Here is a 25,802-nt window from a genome sequence, read left to right on the forward strand (position 1 = left end):
TGTTTGTACCCTCAGTCAGGACAGAAGAGTTGGATCATAGACTGTAAAAATAATGGACGGGACAGCGTTTATTTTTAGAGCTCCCCCTGCTGACTGGCTGCAGTATAGGTCATAAACCCCGCCTCCTCAATGATAACAGATGGGATGTGGGTCAAACTGTAAAGCTAAAATACTCGTCACTTAATTTTTTTCCAAACCTAAACTCTGCTGTGATCATTAGTTATTATCACCCTACACTGTGTTCAAATGCTCATTTTTCTGTGAAGTTTGTTTTAAATAAGTTATTTGAGGTTGAAAAACGGGATTTTACGTCATATTCGACAATGATTGACAGCTGCAGATCTTGCGTAGCTCTCTTTGTGAATAGCAAAAGTTACGTAGTGAAGGAAAGCCGAGACGCCATTTAATTTTTCCGTTCAGTTTTTTCTGGCAAAATGAGTTGTTCTGCAGTAAACTGTTCTAACCGACCTGTGGGAGCTAAGGGATCTCTAATAAAGTGTGATTTATGTGTCATTGGTTGGTTAAAGTCGTTATCTAGCTAGCTAACACATAAGCAGTCTAAGGTTAGCTGAAATGTTGTAAAGCTAGGTTACTTATCCGGCATGATTTATCTTTTTATTTTATTTTTTAAAATGAGCAAACCTAATAACTGACATGCTATATTGTTATATCATTATTGTGATTTAAATTGTATTTAAAACCAAGAATCGTAACATAAAATCCGCTCATAGATGCGGTTCATTGACTGTACAGTTATTTTACAGCAAAAATAAATACGTCTGGTGAAGTCTTAAAAAAGTATCTGCTGCAAAAACAAAGCCAAATAATTTTAATCTGGCCTGCATCATTACTAATGTGTACATGTTTACAATCTGAGTGATAAGTGGGCTGTACAGAGAGTAACAGGTTTTACTTTCACCGTGCAGACTGAAATTCATAGGACTATATACGAGGGTAGAATATTTCTCTATGTATCCAGATAAAACTAAAGGTAAGATCTGATTTAATATAATTGCTTACTGATTTAAGATCCAGATAAAACTAAAGGTAAGATCTGATTTAATATAATTGCTTACTGATTTAAGAGACTAACTGAAACGTGAACATAAACATCAACAACCTGCGGTGGTGTAATGTAATATTAACCGAGCCTCATGCTGCTTAAATGTGGTAAATATTCTGCATTGTCTTCCACACACCATTTCAACAAACACAAGTTGATCATAGTGTAAATTTAATGACGCTCATTGAGAATTTGTACTAAAAATTGACAAAACCTGACAAAACCTGCGGTGATCGTGACTGTGTCTGTGTTTTAACACCTTTGAAAGGAAGGTGTTAATACAGGAGATCAGTGTTACACACAACATGCTGCTGTTATTGTAGTTAGGAGGAGACATAGGTACAATAAAAGAAGACATACAGATCACGTTTTTCCCCACACATGTTACTATGTTTTAAATGTCATGCATTTATTTTTGATTTTGCTTCAATAATCGTTAATGAAGAGAAACACCATGATTAAACTACAGGCTATTGTTGCCTTTTTATAGCCAAAGAAAGCTGAACATCCACAGCCTCTGCATTCAAAATAATTTCAACATTTACATTTATGTCGTCCTATTTCCCTCTTTTCACCAACATTATATTTTAAACTGGGATTTCCTTTTTCTCGGGCTGCGCGTCTCTCCCCCAGCTCGCCCCCTCCGGTGCGCTCCTCTCCATAATGCGCTCGTCTCCTCCCTCTAAAGCCCCCTGCTGCTACTCTGTAGGACGCTTTGATATAAAATACTATTTTATACATACATACATAGGACCCAAAGGTAAAATGATCTCTCATATGATTGGACTGTGTTATTGTAAACGCTATCAGCATCAAAGTAATTTTAGTAACAATTTATAATCCTTCTTAAAATGTAAGGAAGACTAGCAGAAGATTTTAACAGCCTCTATGGTTCTGCAAGTCTAGTTCATGTTTAAATTGTTCTTCTTCAAGGAAATCAATGCCCAAAGGAAACAACAGTCCAGAGTCTGATTCCAGCTCCGGTGAGGTTCTGCACACAAATTGGCTGTCTGATTATATAAGAATGTTTAACATTAGTTTAATTTATCAGGCTGGCCCATGTGATGACAGTTTAAAATAATCTTCAATAGAAAGTGGCAGGAACACTTTTGTTTTAAAACATAAATTCATAAAGCTGATCATATTATTGGATTCATCCTGTCTTATTATATATTTTCAAATTTTATTTTCAAAATCAAATACACATAAATAAAAACATACGACAAAGCTGCAGTGTCTGCTTGTTGACGAGGTCGATGTTTTGCTTTTATATGACTAGCTTGTTTCACAGAGTCATTTCTTTTTGCGCAAGATTTCCCCTTTGCCCCCGGTCTCAGGGGTGTGTGAGAGACAGGGGGCTTTGGGAGAAACCTGGCGCAAAAAAATTAAACATTTTTGAAGTCGAATTTTTTGAAGCCGAATTTTTTTCATTTTCGACGTAAGCCTCTACTTATGGTGGAGCTGTTTTCATTGGCTGTTTAACCAGCACACAGTAGCAGCCCTCTCATCGCAACCCTGCAGTGTGTGTACGTCTCCGTCGCTACCAGTCAAAACGGCGTAGGCGGTCATTGAGAGGAATCTCTCTGATTGGCTGTTGGGAGGTTTCATTTCTCTCCAGCTCTCGTCACAGGTTCAGTAAAGCCCCTTGAGCATGTCTCTGTAGTATCCTTATTTGTCTCCTCCGCCTCCTCTTTTATTTTTTGCACTAAAAGACCAAGAACTGACAACGCCAGCGCCATTTTCTACTTTTCATCAGACATTGTTCTCCATTAGTAGATTGCCTATAATACGAGTGGTGACCGACAGCGGTGTGAAAATGGTCTTCTTGTATCATAACAACAGACTACCGCCCCCTGCTGGCATGGAGAGTTTTTTCCTCTCACACATGTGCAGAGCGTACATGCAGAGCCGACGGTTGGTCGTCGGCTGTAGTCTTTGTGGTGTGTTCAAGTGCAACTTTTTGGCCAAGACAAGAGGGGATGTGAGGTGACGCCTCAGTCGGCCTTTGTCTCTACTAGTTCTTTGCCGTCTGCTTGGTGTGTCAGCGCCTTAAGGGAGCAGCTGAAACTGTTACACAAATGAAGGTTTTTACAGGTTTTAAAGTTAACAAAAAGAAAATAAACTGTCTCTGATTCATCTACATACCTCCAGCATGATTCTTGAAAAATATCACAGACAAATTCTACTCTTGATATGAGGGAGTCTATGAAATCTCTTGTGTAAAACTGAAGGTCAAAAAGTTTTTCTTTGTCTCGTTTTTACCTCGGGGAAACATTGTGCAGTATAGAGGATCAGAACAGGGCGGCACACAGAGTCTCTGGAAATAACAGAACGAGTTAGACATGAATCAGATAAAACTCTTCCGTCGTATTTATCTCTTCATCCCGGACCGCCAGGGAGGGGATTTATGGGAAATGTGGTGTTTATTCAGGGACATATTATCCCTAATAATAACACCATTAACAGCAGATTAACTGCAGCAAAAGATCACATCGGACGTGATGGTGATGCATTGTGCACCTTCACTTAGAAACAAAAACATTGATGATTGATTGATCCATTAATGCTGCATCCTCCCTGCTGCTCACTGACGCTGGACTTTTGCAGCGTCTGTATTTGAACAGAGATAGTTTGCCGTCGGCTTACCGCTCAGAGAGAGGCCTGATTGAAATCTGATGGATAATTTATGTTGTGGAGGTGAGCCTGTAATTTCCAGGGGAGCTGGAGCCTCTGGTGCTTGGCTGGCCACCATGAATGATTAATACGTAAACATTATTCATAACTTTTCCCCTCATAAATTTTAGCTGGTCATTAATTCTGCCGGTGTCCACGCAGGTCGAGAGGGGAGGGGAGGGAGGGAGGACGAGTTCAGGCTGAGGTGTGAAAAGTGAGACAGAAATGTGTGCAGACACAAAAAAAGCCTTCATGTGAGGCTTTGTGTTAAGTTCAGGTGCTCCTACTTTTTATCTTGGTGTTTATTTTTGGGGGACACAGCATGGTGGTTAAACACGCTGTTAACATCTTCAGTCCAGTAGTTTTTGGACTAATTATCTGCTAATTAGCCCGCGTCTGTGTCGTTCCTCCGAGGGACGCTGCTCCAAGGTGTTTGCAGAAAAAAGCAGCTGAAGAGGTGAGAGGCTTTGACAGAAACGAGACGAGATTGATTGTTTTGGAAGACGAGTGCAAGAAAAACGAGATACTCTGTGTAGGACTGGAAGTTTGATGAGACACCCAGAGTTAATCTCGTCAACTAAATAAATGACGAAAATATTCGTTGACGAAGGTCTTTTTAAATTAGTCAACGATGACGAGACGAAACTCCGCTATTTGACGATTTGATAAATAATATTACTTCATCATCTAATTGACGAAAATGTGACGAAAAGGAAACTACATTACAAGTGAGGATTATCACGTACCCCCTCAGCTGTTCTAAAATCATTGTAAACCATAACAGACTTCATCAAAGGTGTGTGTGTGTGTGTGTGTGTGTGTGTGTGTGGTGAGTGCAACAATGTGCAGCCTGGAGCCGCTCACCTGCAGGTCCGTGAAGCCCCGCCCCCTGGAGCTTCTGATAATAAAAATAAAAGCTCACGTCTGATTTTGTTGACTAAAATATCTTCTATTGTCATCAACTAAAATGATGTGCAATTTTAGTCAGTGACTAATTGACTGAATTAAATCAATAACAAATGACTAATATCTGATTAAATATAAAAGGACATTTTCATCAGGAGACTAAATTAGAAAATGGTGTGAAGATTAACACTGGAGACACCTAGTCTGTACGCACAAAGGAGAGGAAGTGTCTTTAAAGCTACATTATGTAGGAGATCAGTTTGGTGATTTTTGGCGCCCACCAAAGGTCTTTGAGTGCAACTGTTCTGTAAACACACACAGCTGGTAAAGCTGGGGGGGGGGGGGGGGGTGGGGGGGGGGGGGGGGGGGGGTGGTGTTGATAGAAGGCAAAGAAGATCCTCTGTCGATTAACAGGATACAGTGATATTACAGCATGACTGCAAGCGTCTTCAGCCCGTTGTAGAGACAACTTTTGGTGTAAGATGGATTTTTATTTTTTTATTTTTTGTATGAAGCCTGAGACATGACCTGGGTTAGACGACCGTCTGCAAGCTGCTAAACAAGACATAACGATGACACTGATAACAATACAATCCGTTATGAATCAAGGTTTTGGCTCTCGTTTTCTCACTTGTCATATATAATGCCAATGAAAGGCGTCTGATCCAACCTTCACAACAGGGTCCTAAGATGCTGACTAGACTCTTCTCCTCTGTCGCCCCCCGGTGGTGGAATGAACTTCCAAACTCCATGTGATCTGCAGAGTCCCTCTGCACCTTTAAGAAAAAGCTAAAGACCCAGCTCTTTCATGAATACCTACTAACTTAATGATGATGGTCTCCATATTATTGATGATGATGATGGTTGTGACGATGGTTTTTGTTTGATAACGATGACTTATAAGATGGTTTCTATACTGATTAGAGCTCTCAAGAACGGCCCTCAATGTTGTGCTTTGCCTCTGGTCACTTCCTGTCAGCACCTGTGTGTCCAATCAGACTCAAAGCTGATCGTTTGCTCTTACTGACATTGTTCTCTTTTTTTCTAGATCCTTGCTTGTGTTGTTCTTACTCTCTGATGTACGTCGCTTTGGATAAAAGCGTCTGCTAAGTGAATTGTAGAATATAATATTTAAAATGCTTACCTTTTACTCACACACTAAGAAGTGGACAAATGATCTGCTGGATTATTTTAAAGCTTAGCATCACTTCAGGAAGTTTTTTCTAGCAGATAAAAAAAACAATAAGGTGAATGAACAGTCTTACACTCATCTAAAAAAAAAAAAAGAGTACCTGACATGTTCATCATACCATCACTTTAACTTCTTTGTTAACTTGTAAACGATCTTATCTCGTCCTGACTTCCCCCTCTTGGGATAAATAAAGGATTTATGTTCATTTATTGATTCACGGTTTCACTGTCCAGTCCAAAAGGGGGCGCTAATGAACCTGCAAGCTGGTTTGCAAACCGGTCATCAAACTTAAAGAAGAGGAAGAATATGAAGTTCCTCCCCTGATTAGGAGGGAAGTGGCCTCCTGATTTTCATTCAGTGTTGACGCCACAGAGGTGTTTGTTCCTCAATGAAAAACTCTGTTCACCTAAAACTTTCATTAACCTTCACTTTTTAACAACCTGCTGCATCCATCAGAATCACAGCTTCTTCTCTGGATTAACAGGTAAGGCTGAAAGCTCATTAGTGAGACATGCTGTTGTGTAATATGTTTTTTTAGTTGTGGTTTGGTCTGCTGACTTTTATAAGAAACCAGGTGAGCTCTGTGCTGAGGTGTCGCGGTGGCTCATCTTGTGAGAGTGATTGCTGTTAGAATTTATTTTGCAATCCTTCGCTGAAAAATGATTTAAGGAGCTCATGTCTGTGATTTTTTAATACAGTTTGTCATGATGGACTCAGTTGAAGTCACATTTAATCATGAACGTGGATCATGTTTCATTCCTGTAAGATATCCGGCATGTCGCGGCTGTGGCTGAGCGGGTGCATGGTCTTCTAATCAGAAGTTTGTCTTTTTTAATTCCCCGGGGGGGTTTCCGGTTCATCTTGTGACCCTGTTAACTGACAACAATCCAGCCGAATGTGTCTGTGGTTGCCATGGTGACAACAGCTGTTGAAAATGGATGTCTTGACTAAGTGTCTCCTTGTCTTTCTTCAGATAATGGTTCTCAACTGGTCGAGCCAAAAGGACCCACCGCCGAGTTCTTCATAAAAAAATCACGACCGAAATGTCTGATTTTTTTTTATCAATCAGATTTTATTGAATTAAAAAAATGTTCAGTTTGGACTTTAGACGGTACAAAGCGTTATGGAACAAAGGAACAGTCTTGTTCGTAGCATTTTTGAAACAATTTTAATTCCATGCACACCTTAAAGGCTTTATATGCGATTTTTTTGATCCAGCAGATGTCGCCCTTGAGCACCAGCATGAAACCAAAACAACTCGCGCTGCATTGTTGTGTTAGCATGCTAATGCTAGCGATCTTTATTCTGCTCGTATCTTCACACTGCATGTAAATTTACCTGAAATGAGCGTGATCTAGAAACACAGTTAAGCAGTGAGTACAGTATGTTATTCTTCTTTTCTCTAGTCCCTCAATTAAACAACTTTTATACACGAGGGGAGGAGTCAGCCGGCCGTCCCAGCGATGTAAACAAAGTGAAGATAGGACTCTGAAAACTCTGAAAACATCACAGACAGTGGGACTCGGGTGTTACACCCATTGTAGACAGTCATGACTCACAGAGTTATTTTCAGAGGAGATACTTGATTTCTACATTTAAGTGTGAAACATCACATATAAAGACTTTAACGACCCACTGAAAACAGCTCTGAGATCCACTTTCGGGTCCCGGCCCACCACTTGAGAACCACTGTCTTAAGATATATATATATTTTTTAGGCTTTTATGCCTTTAATCGAAAGGACAGTGGAGAGAGAAGGAAAGCAGCTGGGATAGAGGGAGAGAGAGGGGAATGACATGCGGGTAAGGAGCCGCAGGTCGGATTTGAACCCCGGTCACCAGCCTGGAGGACGATAGCCTCCGTACATGGGGCGTGACCTAACCCGAGGCCATCTGCGCCCCATCTTTCTTTTTGTTTTTCATCACATGAACATGAAATATCTGCTGAGTATATTTTGACATTATAAAAAAAAAAGATGATGAATTGGAGGAAGACGTTTCATTATTTGAGCCAAGCTAGCAGAGTGTCTCTATCACTCTGTCTTCTGATTGGTTCACTTCTTTCCCCAGTATCTATTGAATTGAGTGCTGTGACATTTCTTACAAACGTTCCTGTCCCCCAGAGGACGAGTCCTCCTGAATCCTCCGTGACCCCCCTGACCTTCACTCGGGCGCCGTGTCATTTGACTGAAATATTTTGACACTTATTGGATGGACTTCATGAAATGTGGTGCTGATGTATTACGACGGTGAAGTCGCCGGTGTCCATTTAAAATATTGAGCACATCGAGGGTGCTGCGAGGCAAAGATAGAAGTAATTACTTTGGATAGAAGTTCCTTATTTAACCTGAAGAGTGTGTACCTTCAGCTCAATCCCTCTTTAAATATAAGAAGTACATTTCACTGGAAGGCGGGGGGGGGCTCGTTCTATATTTTTAGCCCTCTTCATTTCTGCACAAACACTTTTTTATTTTCAAGGCTTCAGGAGTCGATTAATCTTCTGCATTTCTCCTGTAAGTTTGCTGTTTTTGGTCAAGCTTAATACTCAGTGATTTTTTTTCCTCAGTTGAAACTCCTGTGGCAGAACAGCTAAGCCTGTGAGACTTGAAGTCTGCATCACAAGTCTCCTCATGTTTACCAAGTGAGGCGGCCATGTTGCTTTATATAAAAACGGAGCCTGAAGGTCGAAGGAGGACTAAAATGAAGTGTGTGACTGTAGCTTCTTTGGGTTTGCTTTAAAGAGCATTTTTAGATAAAAAAACAAACAATGTGAGAGACCCTCCAGACCTGACGACGATTAATCAAACAATACAATTTAATTAGTTTGTTTCTCAGATATGACTTTAGAGAACACAAAAATGGCGGAAGACGGGCAGGAAGATTCTGTTTTGGACTGCTTTTATCCGAAAACTCAGAAAAAGTTCAACTATGGATGAAATGAAACACATGGGTGGTACTACCATGAACCATCAAAAAATATGAACGTTGCTTAGGATTGTCAAAAGGAGGGAATTGGGCCCAAACAGCCGTCCCCCTTCTTAAAAGGATATATTTTTTATTTTTTTAAGAACATAATTGTTATTATGTAGAAAAAGTATAGCCATTCCAGGACCTGCACAATGTTAGGATGCCAGTAATATGCCAGGAAGAAGAAAAGGGCGGAGCTGGTTGGGTTATTTGACCCCAACAAGAACTTGTTAACAAACTTATTTCAGTCGGCTCCGAAGGCTGATGGGAGCCAGGCAGAGGGAGCTAATGTTAGCGAGGGAGGTAGCGCTTACTGCACTGATCAGATGCGCATACATTGATTTAAATCATATCCTGAGAGGGCCCTTTCAGTGCTCATATCGACACCAGGCCTTAACGTGGGCTGTTTACTGAGAGCGTACCGGACATGCTTCTGTGATCCAGGCTGCTCAGATCAGTTTGAATCACACTACAGGTGATGCACTAACATGAGGGGAAATATTTGTCTCTGAAAAGCTGTTACCTTTTTTTTTTTTGGCTCCATCTGCCTCTGTCAGGCACAACGTGTTCGCCTGTCACCAATCTTAATTAACCATGATGCATTTCTCCTGATGTCCACGACAAGAGGAATGAGGATAGAGAGGCATCACTGAAGGTGAGCGAGGGAGTGAAACACCGGCTGTTTGGATGTCAATATATTGTAAACTAATTTGCATCGTGCAGAACACAAACAAGTACACACTGTTGGACACTAACAGGCCTTTTTCTGATTGGCTGATCATTAATGCAGGAGCTTGTGTTACTCCTGGCTAAGGGATCAATACAGGTTTAGACACATGCAGCACTTAAGTTGGACGGTCTATAAATAGCTCGCTTTGAGCTTAAGCCCATGACCGGATTGCATGATGGATGGCGGAGGTGAAGGCTTTTCTTTTTTTTTTTTTTCAATAGGGGAAGTGATATAAAAGCTTCGGAAAAGAGCAAGTCTCCAGGGTGTCGTGGAAAGGTTGAGCGCTTTGACCAGAAGGTGCTTTATGTTACATTTCTTCAGTCAAGGCCAAAGAATTCCCCCTCTTCCTTTTTTAAATTTTTTTTTCTTGCCTTTAAAATGAAGTGATTTTGGATGAAGCCACAAGACCTGCGGCTAAGCTGATGCAGAAGTGCCAAAAACTGCATTTCCTCAAGTGGCCACTAGAGGGTTAGGGTGACTTAATGAGTGAGCCGATCCCCATTAGGCACCATTAAAAAAAAAAAAAAAAAAAAGCTCAATTTTTAAGTAAAAAACAAAATTCCAGTCTAGTACAAAAAAAAAAAAACGTACACACTTCCACATTCATGAAAACTTATTTTTTGCAATGTTGTATAAATAAAATAATCACAAAGCTAACTTTATATCATAACCTGTGTTAGTTAGCTGCTAGGTAACACATTAATGTGACTCCACTAATATCTGTGGTAACAAGTTTATATAGTTACTTACAAACTCATCAATGTTGTTACATCTGCATCTTTTCTATCCCACCAACTCATCCTGTGGGATTCATGATGGTTTACATCCTCATTCACAAGCTAATCACATAGCCACACACACTAACCTTTAGCTTTGATAACTTAGCATTTGCACACCCCTTATTTATTTCTAGCTCCACCCTTTTGTCCATATATGGTCACATTTGGCTCCAGAAAACCTACTGTACATGACGATGGCCTAAAAATGCGTTGTCTGTTATTCATACTCTTTGCATTTGATCAGCTGCAGAGCAAACACGAGCTGTAAAGAGCTCCTCCTCCTCTGCACACGAGGGACACATGAGCCTCTTCTGCCTCTCATTTGAAAGTTGTCGAAGTTCGCCTTGAACAGCATTGATTGACTTTTAACTGACTTTGCAGCGGGCTTGTTATCGGGGCCTGGATGTGCTGACTCCAGCTCACTTCACTCATGTAACAACTCGGCCCTCTGCGCTCCTGCATTAGCACTTTAAAGCACATCTGTTGCCTGCCAGGGCAATTACCGCCACAGATACGATGATTTGACATGAAGATTTTTCTCAATCATGGAGGGAAAATGAGGCTGGAATTTTAAAATGATGGAACTAATGGTGGAGCAGGATGGGAAGATGCTTGGGATTGGGTGGTGGGGGGCAAGATGCAAGGATTTAAGAGAAGGAATACATCAGTCGTAATGAATCTGAAGTGCTGCTCTCCTCTATGTTGAAGTGTGTTTGTGCTGACCCACATTTCCTGTTTGTTTGCCTCGGAGGACTTGGCTTTGTTTTCAGGGTTGCGTCTCTCCGTCTGGCCATCTCAAACAAAAAAGGCATTTTCTAAACAAAGCCATATGCTGCGCTCGAGCACACACACAGCACTCTGACTTTGTGCAGCTCTTCTGGTTAAGAGCACAGCATGGAAAAGAGTTATTTGACTGAAGTTGACAGTTTTGAAAGAAGTTTTTTCATGAAACATACCGACGACAATCATGACATTACTATAAAGAGTCAGTTATGAAGATTGTATTTCTAGTTTAAAGAAGGATTCTGGTTTTCTAGATTTGATTTTGACTTTATAGATTGCTCTGAGGACGATGCATTGCCATGACAAGACACGTCCAGTTACAACTATAAAATGATAGATTTCTCTGGCTTTGATACTTTGAAGTATTTGAGGTAATGTTAGTACTCAACAGGAAAAATATGTAACATTGGTGTAGTCCATTTTTAATTAATTTTGATATTTCAATGTAAACGTTCTTATAAAAGTCTACTTATTGTACGTTTACTACAACGTGCATTTGTTTACAATCAGCAAAGAAGCTGAATTTGCAGGAAAATTATTATAAACTTAACAGTGCTGTGATGGCATGGCATGGACAAAAACTATATGTAAAGTGCACAATTGTGCCTGACCTGAATTCACAGCACCCCTAGTGGAGAGGGGCATCATTACAACGAAAAAAAAATAGATCCTCGGAGTTCCCTGAATAGAAATTGAATTGGGAAAATAATAATTGCAATGCATTGAGAATCGATATTTTAAACCAGCCCTAATCTCCAAAGATTTTTCTGAGACATTCAACCAGCCTCACAACTGCAGGTCAGACGACACCTCTCAAGAAGCCCCTCACCCCCCCCCCCCCCCCACATGTCGCTTCTTCACCTGCAGGAATCGTCTGAGAGCAGCCGCCTGTACAGCTGCTAATTTTTAGTGCCACACAGATACACCTGTGTGTTTACTCAGCTTCTTTATTCACAACACCTGACAGATGGAGGGATAATCTCTCCAAAGAGGAAGTGCTCTCCATCAGGGGATTCACAAAAATATGTAAGTTGTGTCTCACATTTGAGAGAAACGCTGCTTTGTGTTGGGAAAAAGTAAAGTGGAGGGTTTATAGTCTCTTTCTTCAGAAGCCCATCAGAGGTTTTAATGAACAGGCTTCCCTAAAACAAGTCTTTAATTAGAAGAGACAGTCTCAGGAAGAATCTAATTTTTGTCTGCAGGCTTTCTGTGACCTGGACAAATGAGCAGGATCCTTAAATTAGAAACCGTTCTCACATCTCAGGAGACATTAATATTAAACCTGCTCAGCACATGAAGATCATCAAATCAAAAGAAACACTATTTATTTTCTCCTTAGTTTAGTTTTAAGAAATGATGACAGTTAAAAAGCATAAAGAGGAAACACAGCGAGCACAGAAGGAGAAAACATCAAAACAAGATATTAATTAGCTGATGTTATAAATCTCAGATCCAGTCGATGATTAAAGTCCACATGAAATTAAACATTATTTTTCTTGGTTTTAATCCAGCGTTTCTTTACCGTATGTCCCGCCCCCTTTCTTGTGATTGGTTCTATCCTGTTTCAGTAGGAAATGCATCAAAACAGGGCAGTTTAGATTCTCTCAAAGTTCAGTTTCACAGGGACTTTAATGTCTGATACTTGTATGGCAGAGGGATACAGTGTTATCAGTGTATCCATGGCAACCATTGCATCATAAATGAATGTGTCTACATTCAGGAGACGAACCTGTGCAGACCACTGCATACATCTTAATTCATATTTAATTCATATTCACATCGGCTTTATGTTATTTAGAGAGATTTTCAACGTTCCCATCACAATAATGATTGAATGTTAAAGCCGCGGCGTTTCTGTTCAGATGCCGTTTTTCTCTGAACTCAGACTCGTAAAAGTTAAACGTGTTTTTTGTTAAAATAAGAATCAGGGTCCGTGTTAGGGTTCATGAGCAGCCTTTAAACTGATGACTGGAGTTAAAGTGTCTGTACTGAAGTTGGTCGTCATGGAAGATAAACCAGAACCGCTCTGTAAAAGCTGAGACGAGCCCCGTTCAGTTTACTTGTCAACAGTGAAGAAGAAAGAAAGACCTCTGCGATCATGAACGTTACAGATCTGGGTGTCATTGAGAAAGTTGGCAGCGAGGCCGGCTTTGCATCGTAATTTCAAAGCAAGCCTCCCGAGTCTTCAGGGCCTCGGAGGAGACAGCTGCCAACTCAGACCGCCTCGCCTCGACGCCGTGATGGATGACGCTGTCTCGTTCTCTCACCTTGCTCGTGTAATTGAGGCTTCAGTTGTTGTCACACCGCATGGCTGTGGTCAGAAAAGAGAGAAGGCAACAACACAACACCGCCCTGCACCTTAAATGAAGCCACATCTCTGCTGTGTGGTGATTTAATGATCGACGTGATTGAGCCTTCCCTACCGCACACTTGAAGGATGTTAACCCACCAATCAGTGTTCACTGCAGCTTTAAGAAACAGACTTTTCACTTTCAGGATGTAACTGTCAGAAAGTCACCCTAAACCTGAGATTAAAGGTTAAGTTGTTCATTTTGATCCAGTTTACACTTTTTGTAATTTTCTTAAAAAAAAAGCTCTTTACACCCAGACAGCTACAACAAATCATGTGATCCATAAAAGGACAGAAAAAAAGCAAAACTGAGGTCTGAAAAACTAAAAAATCCATCTTTCTGTAATGATTTATGTTTTATTAAAGCCTTTATATGCGATTTTTTGATCCAGCAGATGTCGCCCTTGAGCACCAGCATGAAACCAAAACAACTCGCGGTGCATTGTTATGTTAGCATGCTAATGCTAGCGATCTTTATTATGCTCGTATCTTCACACTGCATGTAAATTTACCTGAAATGAGCGTGATCTAGAAACACAGTTAAGCAGTGAGTACAGTATGTTATTCTTCTTTTCTCTAGTCCCTCAATTAAACAACTTTTATACGTGAGTGGAGGAGTCAGCCGGCCGTCCCGGCGATGTAAACAAACTGAAGATAGGACTCTGAAAACAGCATCACAGACAGTGGGACTCGGGTGTTACACCCATTGTAGTCAGTCATGACTCACAGAGTTATTTTCAGAGGAGATACTTGATTTATACATTTAAGTGTGAAAAATCACATATAAAGACTTTAAACACTCTTCAATCACTTCAATCAATCACTAACAAAACAAGAGGTTTGTTAGTTGAACTACAGAAGCTTTATCGTGTTAGTATAACTTTCAAATCATCCATCGGGCTAAAAAAGGAAAACAGTTTCATGTTAGCGTCCTTCAGTCAAAGTGGAGCCAGACGCTGACTCTGCACTACATCAAGTTTGAACACAAGCACTGGAGATTATTTAAAACACTCACAGACACAGCTACACACTCATGCACAAACATTGACTTTTATGCATGGACCAAGTCAACATCGATAGTGTCACTGCCCTCCTAAAACAGATTACAACGTTCCCAAACCAGAGTGGTCCGCCTGCTGCCAGAGGCACGCAACGGAACAAACAAAGTGAAGATAGGACTCTGAAAACTCTGAAAACATCACAGACAGTGGGACTCGGGTGTTACACCCATTGTAGACAGTCATGACTCACAGAGTTATTTTCAGAGGATATACTTGATTTATTGAGGAAAAATAGAAGCATATAAAGACTTTAAACCTGCACGGGGAAATTCAGTTTTATTCTCTGTCTAATGAACATAGGCTGAAATACACACACATGCTCAAACAGGATCCTGTGGACATGCATTAATGGAGTGTCAGAGTGAGGGGGCTGCCCACAGCGAGCGCTCCAGAGCAGTTTCTGGTGTTTTGTGCCTTGCTCAAGGGTACCTTGTCAGAGCTCAGGCACCTCTCCAGCTACCAGACCATCTTCTGGATTTTGGTCCATGGGACTTGAACCAGCGACCCTCCGATTCCCAACCAAGTCCCTACAAAGACTGAGCTACTGCTGACCTGAGCTGAGGAGAAAAGCACTGCACGTCCGTCCTGTCTCTATGACAACAGTCTGTTGACAACAGCCGCTGTATGACCGACATATATACCGATATTTTGTCCCTATCTTTTTTTCTTGCTTTGTCATGTTAAGCACTCAGAATGTGTAATTCACTTACTTCAAAACATTTCATGCACGAGAGGTGCTGTACAAATAAAGTTTGATTCATGTTCATGCCCAAAGGAATCCAGGAAAAACTGATGTAATTTTCTCAATTTTCCTTTACTTACTGGAACCATTAAAGGGATTAACGACATCACTCAGTTAACAAGAGGAACATCTCATCTCTGACGGATGATCGGCCCTCTGCTCGTGTCATATCTTTTGGCGGCGTCGTCGTCCTCCACAGTTGTCGTCAGATCAACATGCTGAGCAGCACTCTTGGCCTTTCAAGGTCTTCAAATGGATTTTTAATGACAACACCCCCGTCAAACCAATCAGGGTAATGGTTTTGAGCTGCGGCAGCACCCTGCCAGTATGGATCATCCAAAAATTAATCAACGTTTTAATAAATGATCTCTGTCTGAAATTTTGCTCGACTTTTATCCACCGAGGCAAAAAGTAACTGCAAAGATTTTTGCCATAAGCCACGATGATGTTCATAAATAGAGCTGATGGGTAATCACATTCAGTGCTGAGATTGCCAAAAAAAAATAACACACCAAGATGATAACACACCAAAATCCGAGCCCTTCACTCATCAGATCTTCTGTCCTCAGTATCTCTCCATCTAATGCATTAAACACGAGTATCCATGCTGCTGCAGCGTATATCATTAAGTCGAGCACATTCTGATTCAAATGAAGTTTGAAGGGCTCAAAGTATTTCTACCTCGGTCGAACACATCTCGCATGATGGCTGAATGTTTAATATTTAATATGTAACACGGTGCAGCGATCAGTGAACACAAACTGTAATATATATGAGCAAACACGCAGAGAGGAGCCGAGGCTAGAGGACGCCGGGCCCGGATTAAAGCAGCCGAGGACCACTTGACACCGAGACTCCATATCTGTCTCTCTGCAGTCTCCTCCCTTCACGTTGCTTTTGGGGTCGACTGCAGATGACTGGAGATGAGATGAAGTGTTCATGTTAAAGTGTGACAGAAGAGCAATGAGAAACCATTCATGCTTTAAGCTCGTGTCAGCCACGCGCCGACTGACTGGCGAGTTTTTGGGTTGCCGGAGCTGCAGGATTGGGGGCAGTGGATACGTGAATTTACAGTCAAGAGAGCTAACAATCTGTCAGCGGAAGGCTGTATTTATGGAAAGTACTACTCTGTGATTTTAAAAAACCCAGACACAAAAAGTAACAGCGCTGGTTTCAAAATGATGTTGGGTCACTGGAAAGAAGAGGACAGGGCGTTTTATATTTCATTTCTAAAACCTGTCAAGCCTTCTTGTTTTTTGTTCGGAGATATTTTTTATTTACTGGTGTTCACAGAAGATATTTCACTGTTTGGAAAGAACTGAGGTTAGGACAGTTATAGTAAAGTACATCACAGTGTATCCTGATGTTAGGTCTGTCCCTGACTAAGGATTTACATAGTCGGACCTGATACGTCAGATTTTGCCCATAGACTGTTGTTGTCGTTTTTGTGCTCATTGATCCATCATTACACACTATTTATCTTCTCGACTTGGAATAACAATTTATTCTACGGAAGGACTCGAGTCATCGTTTTTCTCACTCATTAAGCATTCAGGTGACCTTAAAATCTTTATATGATTTTTCACACTTAAATATAATATAAATCAAGTATATCCTCTGAAAATAACTCTGTGAGTCATGACTGTCTACAATGGGTGTAACACCCGAGTCCCACTGTCTGTGATGTTTTCAGAGTTTTCAGAGTCCTATCTTCAGTTTGTTTACATCGCCAGGACGGCCGGCTGACTCCTCCCCTTGAGTATAAAAGTTGTTTAATTGAGGGACTAGAGAAAAGAAGAATAACATACTGTACTCACTGCTTAACTGTGTTTCTAGATCACGCTCATTTCAGGTAAATTTAGCAACAGGTGAAAATATTTGGAGAGACAGGTAGGCAGATGTTAAATTATCAGATACACAGTTTTACAGTTGAGCCCTAAGTCCAATCAGATACAAACCAAGCGACTGTGCTGGGTGTAACTGTGCTGAAAATGAAGCCCATGCAGAGGGTCCACTTGAGGCTGGCTGCAAAAGCCCCAGAAGTTACAAAAACTGTTTTCACATATTACACTCCTGAAAACATCTTCATAATTTCAGGAGGACTGCAAGCACCAGAGGAGGTTTGTGACCCTGTATAAACCAGCTCTCTCAGAACGCTCCGTTTTGGTGTGCGTGTCTCTTTAAATGCAATGACCCTCCCCCTGAGTTTTCCCAGAAGACATCACTCCTTCACTAGCAAATAAAAAAGTTTTGTTCTAGGCTGGGGGTGGAGTCCATGAGTGGAGATACCAGGGGAGTGGAGTTTTTTTTTTTTTTTTTTTACCAGAATCCCACTGTGACATCACAAGGAGAGCACATTTGAAACAGAGCATTTTTCTCTGTGTTGTAAGACTTATGCAGACCACAAACAAAAGACTGGATGGTTTATTTCACATGTTGTGGCTCAGTAGACACTCAGGTTACACAAATATATCTTCAAAAACACTGTACTGTAAATGTAAGATTATTTTTCATAATACGTCCCCTTTAATGGACCTTCATGTACAACGTCAGGGGAGTTCCCTTTTACTGTGACTTTAAAACTGAACTGAGATGCTTAAAAAAAAAAACAGGCATGCTACACCACATTAGCTTAGCATCATTTACAGCAGAAATGAAGTATTAGTGTCTCCAAGTGTAACTGAAGATTGACACAGTGACCATTTCTTAGGATAAATGTTTACTAAACGCCTTATATGATAGAATGAATCAGATTTTTTCTGCTCTCTTTTGACAGCTGCTCAGCCCACGCAGACGGAGTGTAAACCGGCTTCTCCAAAATGAACGGAAGTCCTTGTGCAGTGTGACTATGTTGCACTTTGTAAATGGATACACGACTCCTGAATAAGTTGTTAATCAGACACGTTTACACAGAATTAGCATCAGTGATAGAATAAAAAACTACTTTTACTAACATCCCCGTGTACTAATGTGCACTCAGTGTTTTTTTTGGCAGGACAGAGATTCAAACACTAACCACATTTAGAATTAATTTACTCTTGTTTTTCACTAAAAGGTTTCAAAAGACTGCAAAAATGAAAAAAAATAAAAAACCTTCCTGTAACAATACCATTGGTATGATTAAGTGCTCAGTCATTGTTAAATCTGCGTTTGTGTTTAAAACAAAGAAAGAGGAAGAAGAAGAAGAAGAAGAAAACATTTGTTTCCTGTCCAGCTTCTATTAAATGAAGCCAAAAACCACAACAGCACATTGTCCCATTCATCGCAGCCATTGGCTCTGCTCATGTGGCATTTACAATGCACCGTGTCAGCAGGTATTTGTCAAGTCTTTTCCTTTTATAAAACACACTCATTTGCCTCAAAGGGCTTTTTAATTGGTGCAGCGACCACCAGCTACAAGAAGACTGCAGGTCTGCTGCTGCAACTCTCCGTTCTTTAAAATCCAGGTTGAAGACTCACCTGATCACAGCTGCCTTTCAATCAAACAATTTTAATAAATGCATTGTAAGATTTTGTTTACTGATATGTTAGTCATTGCAGATGTGTTTATGTTCATTAATGAGAATGAGCCGGTCTTAAACTTTGCACCTTTTTCAGTACATTATGCCACCAGCTGTGCACATGGCTGATACTGCACGATAACCTGGCATATACGTAGAGATAATCCTTCAGAGTATAGTGATTGATTCTGGCATTGTTTACTTCTCTTTTATGCCGTTTCAAATGAAATGTGCTCTCAGTGTGAAGAAGGGCGGATTATGCACGGTTTGGCCTGTCTGTCTGGTGTTAAATAGTGGATCTAATTGTGTCGTCATACACACAGCCTAATGCACATTATCTCTCCTGTCACAGTGCGCACAAAGTCAAATGGCTGTGAGGCGAGTGCACATTGGAGGACACCCAAAAAAAACACACAGCGGCTCTGCAGAAGAGACAAATACGATACATTCAGACGCATCGACAAAAGTGTGCGGAGAGCGGAAAGCACGGGCCATATGCCACGCTTCACAGGCTCCGTTTAGTCACTGTTGTCACGGTGAAATCAAAGCTTTTTTGCCACTGCGCTTCCTTCCAGTGAGATTTCAGTGCTGTGCAACTCTCGGCTCAGCTGAGGGATTAGGCCGGCCTTGAATTTTAAAGGGGTGGGGATGAATTTTAGCCTACAGGGGGTGGCATGTTTCTATTTATGGCATGAGCCGCATAAACTCAAGCTTGGTGTCTTGCAGGCATTCACTGGAGTCTTGGCCCTGTTTTTGAAAGAAATACTGCGGCACAATTACATATGGGCATAAAATGACATGCAGTATGTATTTCACTCCCCCCAACATGTTTGTCTCATTAATTCAGCACTTTGAGGGAGGAAAAAAAGATTTTCCAAGAGTACTGGTGCAGGATTCTACATACTAAGCATTTTTTTTTTCCATGTCAGATTCCCCAAACTATTTTTAGGGCCATGAGAGCGAATCTGGGATGCACTGATGGTATGAGAAAACGTCTCTTTTCCATGTGTCTCCATGCCTAAACCTTTTATTCATTAATTGGTACCGTGCTGTGTTTGTGTCTTTCACTGTCGTCTTGTGCGAAGTGCAGGTGTCACCGAGAGCATCAGGGCCCCCGGGGGCCGGGGTTTCATATCCACCAATCACACCAACGCTATAGATGCAGATTGACCAATTACACACCAGCTGTGCTCGCAGGAGGGAGGGGAGGGGAGGGGTGGCGGTGAAAGAGGGTGCAGAAGACGGAGAGATGTAGAGAGTCTGAGCAGAGCAGTTCTGACAGGAATGGCATGTTGCCTATTTTCTATTAATAGTTGAATATTTGTGGATGAGTGAATAGCTTTTTACTCGATTTCCCATTCAGTTGGTTCCCGACTGGTTGGCGCTTTCCAGACTTCTGCATAAAGAAAACATCCAGCTTATGCAAGCTGATGTAGCATCTATATTACATTAAGCTGTTTTCTCCTGATAGCCATTTATCCTAACAACACTAATACTGAAAATATATTCATGCATCAGTTCAGGAGAGCAGGCTGAGATCTCCAACAACTTTTTGAATAGAGAGGGCAGCTGTAACCTTACACATGTTAAAATAAAATACAAACACAGACATGATCTTTTGTATCAGTTTTTTCATGTCAGAATCAAAGCTTCGAGGGTCTAGTGTCATGATTTGGTTTCTTATTTTGTAGATTTTCAGAGTTTAGATTTTCTTGTTGTATTTAGTTCTCATTCTTCCCTGATGGTGTTGTTTCCCTTGTGTGTTTTCTAGATTAGTCTTTCATGTGTTATCTTGTAACTTCGTATCCTAGTGTCTCTTAATGTTCAAGTGTGTTTGCTTTAGTTTTGGTTTGCCGTTGGCCTTTTTGTTTCTTAAATATCTTTAGTTAATTCTGCACGCGGGTCCAGTTCCTTCTTTTTTCCCCTGAACGTGACATCTAGATTCTGTATCTGAAGCAGACGTCAGGTTCAGAGCAGGCGTGTGGGAGCAGCTGCTTTTATTAGGCAGTGTGTGTGATCTTAATGAATGCATCCATGGTCGGTTATAATAACTGAGGAAGAAATTCTTTGAAACATGATTTATTTACCAATTTCATGAAGTCATTACTGTGATACTCCAGCCAGACAAGACTTGGTGATAGATCTCCTCGACTTAAAAAAACAAAAACAACTGTCATGTCGATGTTTCTGAGACACAGCTTGTTAATAAATGAGCTTAAAGGTTTTAAAAGTGTGTCATGTCTGGTGGTCCACTTTTTTAGTCCGGTCTAGAATTTCCCTACAACTATGATTTGGATTGCTGCCCTTAGTTTGTCCTAGAAAGATCTGATCCATAAGAATGAATCATACTGTCTTGAGTTTTCTTTGAGTTCAAGCATCAGGTTGATTTCTTGGGTTTGTTGTGAAATGTTGATTGGCATAAAATATACTGAAAATCTCAAAAACTTTGCTGAATCTGATGAACATTATGATCGGGTCAAGATTTTTATCTATAATAATAATAATAATAATACATTGTTTTTTTATAGCGCTTTTCTAAGAACTCAAAGACGCTTTGACAAAATATAAAGCCATAAAACAAATCTCTTTGTCTCTTCAATAAAATACCTGAAAATCTCACTTTTCAGTCAACCTCAGATGTACTTGATACTTCTGTTTTCAGCATGTGAACATGTAATAAAGGACAGTGCAATTATCATCACGATTTGAGCATTAGCACTAATTATATCGCAGCCCTACTTTTTGAAAGAGAGGGTTTATACCTAAGCGCTTGGATTAGCTAACAGCCTAAATTACAGCTTGCACTCATTGAAGATGTTAAAAAAAACTCCTAACCTAAATGCAATTTAAAGCAGTCAGTTCTTCAAAAAGTTACCAAGAAAGACCAAAACTGTTTTCTCATATGAAGCTATAAACTACGGTGTCCCTGAAGTCCCAAAAAGTAGAAACAAAAATCTCTTGTGCACGCTTGTTAATATCTTGCGTCCAGAATCAGAAGAATCAGAATCAGATTTATTGGCCAGGTATGTTGACACACACAAGGAATTTATCTTCAGTGAACTGTGCTCTCTTATGTACAGGTACAACATTAAATATCAACAATAAACATAATAAGAAAAGACTAATATTTACATGACTAAATATGAAACAGTGCAAAAGATGATGAAGTAACATGATAAGTAAAATGCAGTTATGTGACAGATGGGTCAATTAAGATGTCAATTACAGTATTTACATAAATAAGTGTACATATATTGATCATTTAAATTAAATAATATATATATACATATATGTATATACACAGTGAGGGTTGGTTTAGAGTCATTTCACCGCGGCAGGTCTGATACTCTGTGACTGTTCAGCGTTCATCAGAGTGACAGCCTGGGGGAAGAAACTGTTCTTACCATCCATTATCTATACATCTTCTTCTTTGGGGTCGCTGGAGCCGATCCGAGCTGTCATTGGGCGAGAGCCCGGGTAACACCCTGAACTTAAGAGACAGACATGGAATATAAAGTAATGAAGGTCGGAAAACGTGTGCTTGCATTGAAAAGAAGAATCTCTGTGAAGGCTGTTTTTCCCTCTCTTGGGCTCCTGCAGCAATTAAGTCCTGATTAAAAATGCATGCAGATGCTTCTCCTCCACTTAATGAATAAACACTTAATAAAACACCACTTAATATTTAAATGTCTTGTTGTGCATTATTGAAACCATAATGAGTCAGTGAGGCACTTCTCATTGATTATTTGTGTTGATTTAAACATGGAGATACCTCTTTAATGGTTCTGTTTATGTACCTGACATCGGCTCAGAGCTGCAGCACGGCTGAGGGAACTATTCAGTTTCTTTACTAAAGTAAAAAGTGTGACTGTAAAAACACTGCATCGGAAAACTCATGGCTCAATGCTCAAGCTGCATTAACTTTTTTTTTTATTTGGGCTGGAAGTGTAGATTTATTTACGTCATGGACGATTCTGCCTGACCTTTTCTTCATCTATCTATTTATTACCTAAGGGACCGTGTACAGTGAGGGGGTTGTTATTGCGGTAAGGACCCTCGACAGGGTGTGTAGGACTCTGAGGTGAAGCGTGGGAGTCTTGTCTCACCCTGAAGGGGTTCCTCCGCGGTGACAACCCACTCTCATATATACATTATCCCGCTTACTAATGAGGCGGTTTTTCACAGCCTCTCTGACTTTGCTTAGTGCTCACGGTGGATTAATGCTGGTCTTTGTAAATAGTAATAATAATTATCAAATAACAAAGAGTACTCTTTTTGTAAAGTGTCTCTACAAATAAAGATTGGTTGATGATTAATTGACATGGTTCCTAAGTTAGGTCCCGCATTCTTTTCCGAGCGTCAGCATCTTTTGTCAATTCTTTTAAATGAGTAGAGAGCGTTCGCAGCAGCAGGGGGCCAAAAAAAAGAAGCCGAGCCCAGAGCCTTTATTTTTAAGCACTTTGTCTTTTTTTGTCTCAGCGCTCAAGTTTAAAATCTTTCAATTTTTCAGAAAGGCGCTGTTGACGTCACCGGCGCTCTTTTTTCAAAATGTAAGATGTCTGTCTGGTACTTTGTTTGTATCCATGGTTACCACTAAGAAACTACTTAGATTTATTTATACGTGTATGTGTTTAGACACATTGTGTCCTAGCGGATGTATGATTTTTTTATGCCCAAAATACACCATAAATAAACCTTTAGGAGGGGGTTAAATGTGGTAAACAGAAACATGATGTGTTTACAGCACGCCCTCGACTCGCCCTCTTTGAAAAACTGAATGGGCTCTTTAAATCTGTGCTAATGAATTTAGTACAAAACACAGAGTGAAGGTTATATCCTCCAGTTTTCCATCTAATGGCCAACTTAGACTACTTGAAGAAGATATAATTCACCACTCTTTTTACTACTTTGGAATTCATTTCTGGCTGTTTTACAACATAGCTGCGTCCTCTGTCAATTATTTTGTACTTATTAATGTTCCCTCTCTTTAACAAGCGTCGAGTCTGGCAGATTAAAGGACCCAAAGTCAACTCAGACACGAGGGATACTGTCGACAAGAGGCTCCTAGTTTAGTGGTTTTTTTAAATGCTTTAATCTGAGGTGTCACTTTGATATACAGCTCCACTAAAACTCAAGGAGGGTGGGACAAACTGATCAGTTCAGAAGGACATCTTAAGACTCCTGTTATCGTTTCCCCATCAGAGAGAGAGAGAGAGAGAGAGAGAGAGAGAGAGAGAGAGGGGAGGGGTCTTTCTGTCTGCCTGCTGAGTGGATGCTGTGTTGGCAGCAGACCCGATGAGTGTCCTCCCACTCCTCTTCTGCTGAGTAATAATTTAGAAAGTAACCGTAGATCGGGTGAAGCGTTTGACCCGAGTCAGAGAGCAGAGCTGGAAAATGAGGAGATGATGCACACGCTTTTGTTTTGTTTTTGGCTCTTTGCCACAAAGTTGTTGCAGGTTTTCAGCTGTTTCACAAACTTTGTCCTCTTAACAGTTATTAAGGAATACCCTGATTTGGTGTGGGGCGCTGGTGGTGCAGTGGTCCTCCAAGCGGGCGGCCCGTGTTTGAATCCAACATGTGGCTCCTTTCCCGCATGTCAGTCCCCACTCTCTCTCTCTCTATGATTTCCAACTCTATCCACCGTCCTATCTCTCCATTAAAGTCACAAAAAAGCGCCAAAAAATAAATCTTTAAAACAGGTGTGCGAAATACGAATTAAATGCGCAGGCAAATTACTAAATTGCGCACGCGTTTTAATAAGGACGCGCATGCAAGCTACTAAAATGCACAAGCAAGAGAATTATTGTTTCATGAAGTAAAATCTGAAATATTGGGGCGGACAGATGTGCAGAAACTGGAATGGCTGTTTAAGTTTGATGCTAATTTTGTTTCAAAAGCTTGGAAAAGAAGACAGGATATTCTGTTTAATTAGTTGTGACTTCTCGCTTTCTCTTTTTGTTTCTTGAGAATGAATACAGCTTACCTAGTGCACTCTGATCCGGGAACGTTTTTACGCTGGGCATATGGATGTATGTATGTCACAATAATAAAAAAAACAAAAAACGTGTGAAATGGAAAGCTTGCATGCGTTAAAAAACCCGAATAGCATGTCACCACCCTATAGGCCGTATTCATTAGGTTTAGGGAATAAAAATCTTACTGAGGATGCAGAGGTCTCAAAATGTGTGAAATGAATCTGATTAATTCGGCTTTATGGGAACTAGTTCTGCAGTGATGGATGTTAAGGTGGGCAGGGTCTTCAGGTTTTACAGCTCGAAGTGAACCAGGTTGGTGCTCAGCTGGGGACAATATAGGAACAAATTATATTTATTAGACGCTCCAATTGGATTGCTGTTCTCATCTTCTTCCACTGAGCTGTGTTCTCTCATTCTGGACTCTTCATTATGTCGCCTGGTTAAAAACGGAGCTGTGTTCAAACACTTAAACTTCACTTGTAAGCGAGTGCTGTTGACCTGACTTTGATAACCGTGCGGTGCTGCTGGTCGTGGTACATTCCTCCCGACTGTCTGATGTGATCATGACTCGGCCTCGCTCCTGTTTGTGAGCGTGTTAGCGCTGATCTGCACGTGTCAGCTCTGCTGCCCATCACACCGCCTGAAGGAAAGCCTGCAAGGGGGGCAGGTTGGACTGTATCTGGATCAGGTGTTCCCAAACTGTGCCATGCCAAGGACCTCATCCCCCCCACCCACCCCCACCCCCCAGCATTAGCCTCTTCAAAACTTAAACTTAACTTAAATTCCCTGAACATTACGACGGCTTTCATCACAAGTTTAGTTTTGTAGATTGTAGAACTTCCAAACTCCATGTGATCTGCAGAGTCCCTCTGCACCTTTAAGAAAAAGCTAAAGACCCAGCTCTTTCATGAATACCTACTAACTTAATGATGATGGTCTCCATATTATTGATGATGATGATGGTAATGACGATGGTTTTTGTTTGATAACGACGACTTATAAGATGGTTTCTATACTGATTAGAGCTCTCAAGAACTGCCCTCAATGTTGTGCTTTGCCTCTGGTCACTTCCTGTCAGCACC

The sequence above is a fragment of the Labrus mixtus genome, chromosome 14 (assembly GCF_963584025.1).
Source record: "Labrus mixtus chromosome 14, fLabMix1.1, whole genome shotgun sequence".
Classification (NCBI taxonomy): domain Eukaryota; kingdom Metazoa; phylum Chordata; class Actinopteri; order Labriformes; family Labridae; genus Labrus; species Labrus mixtus.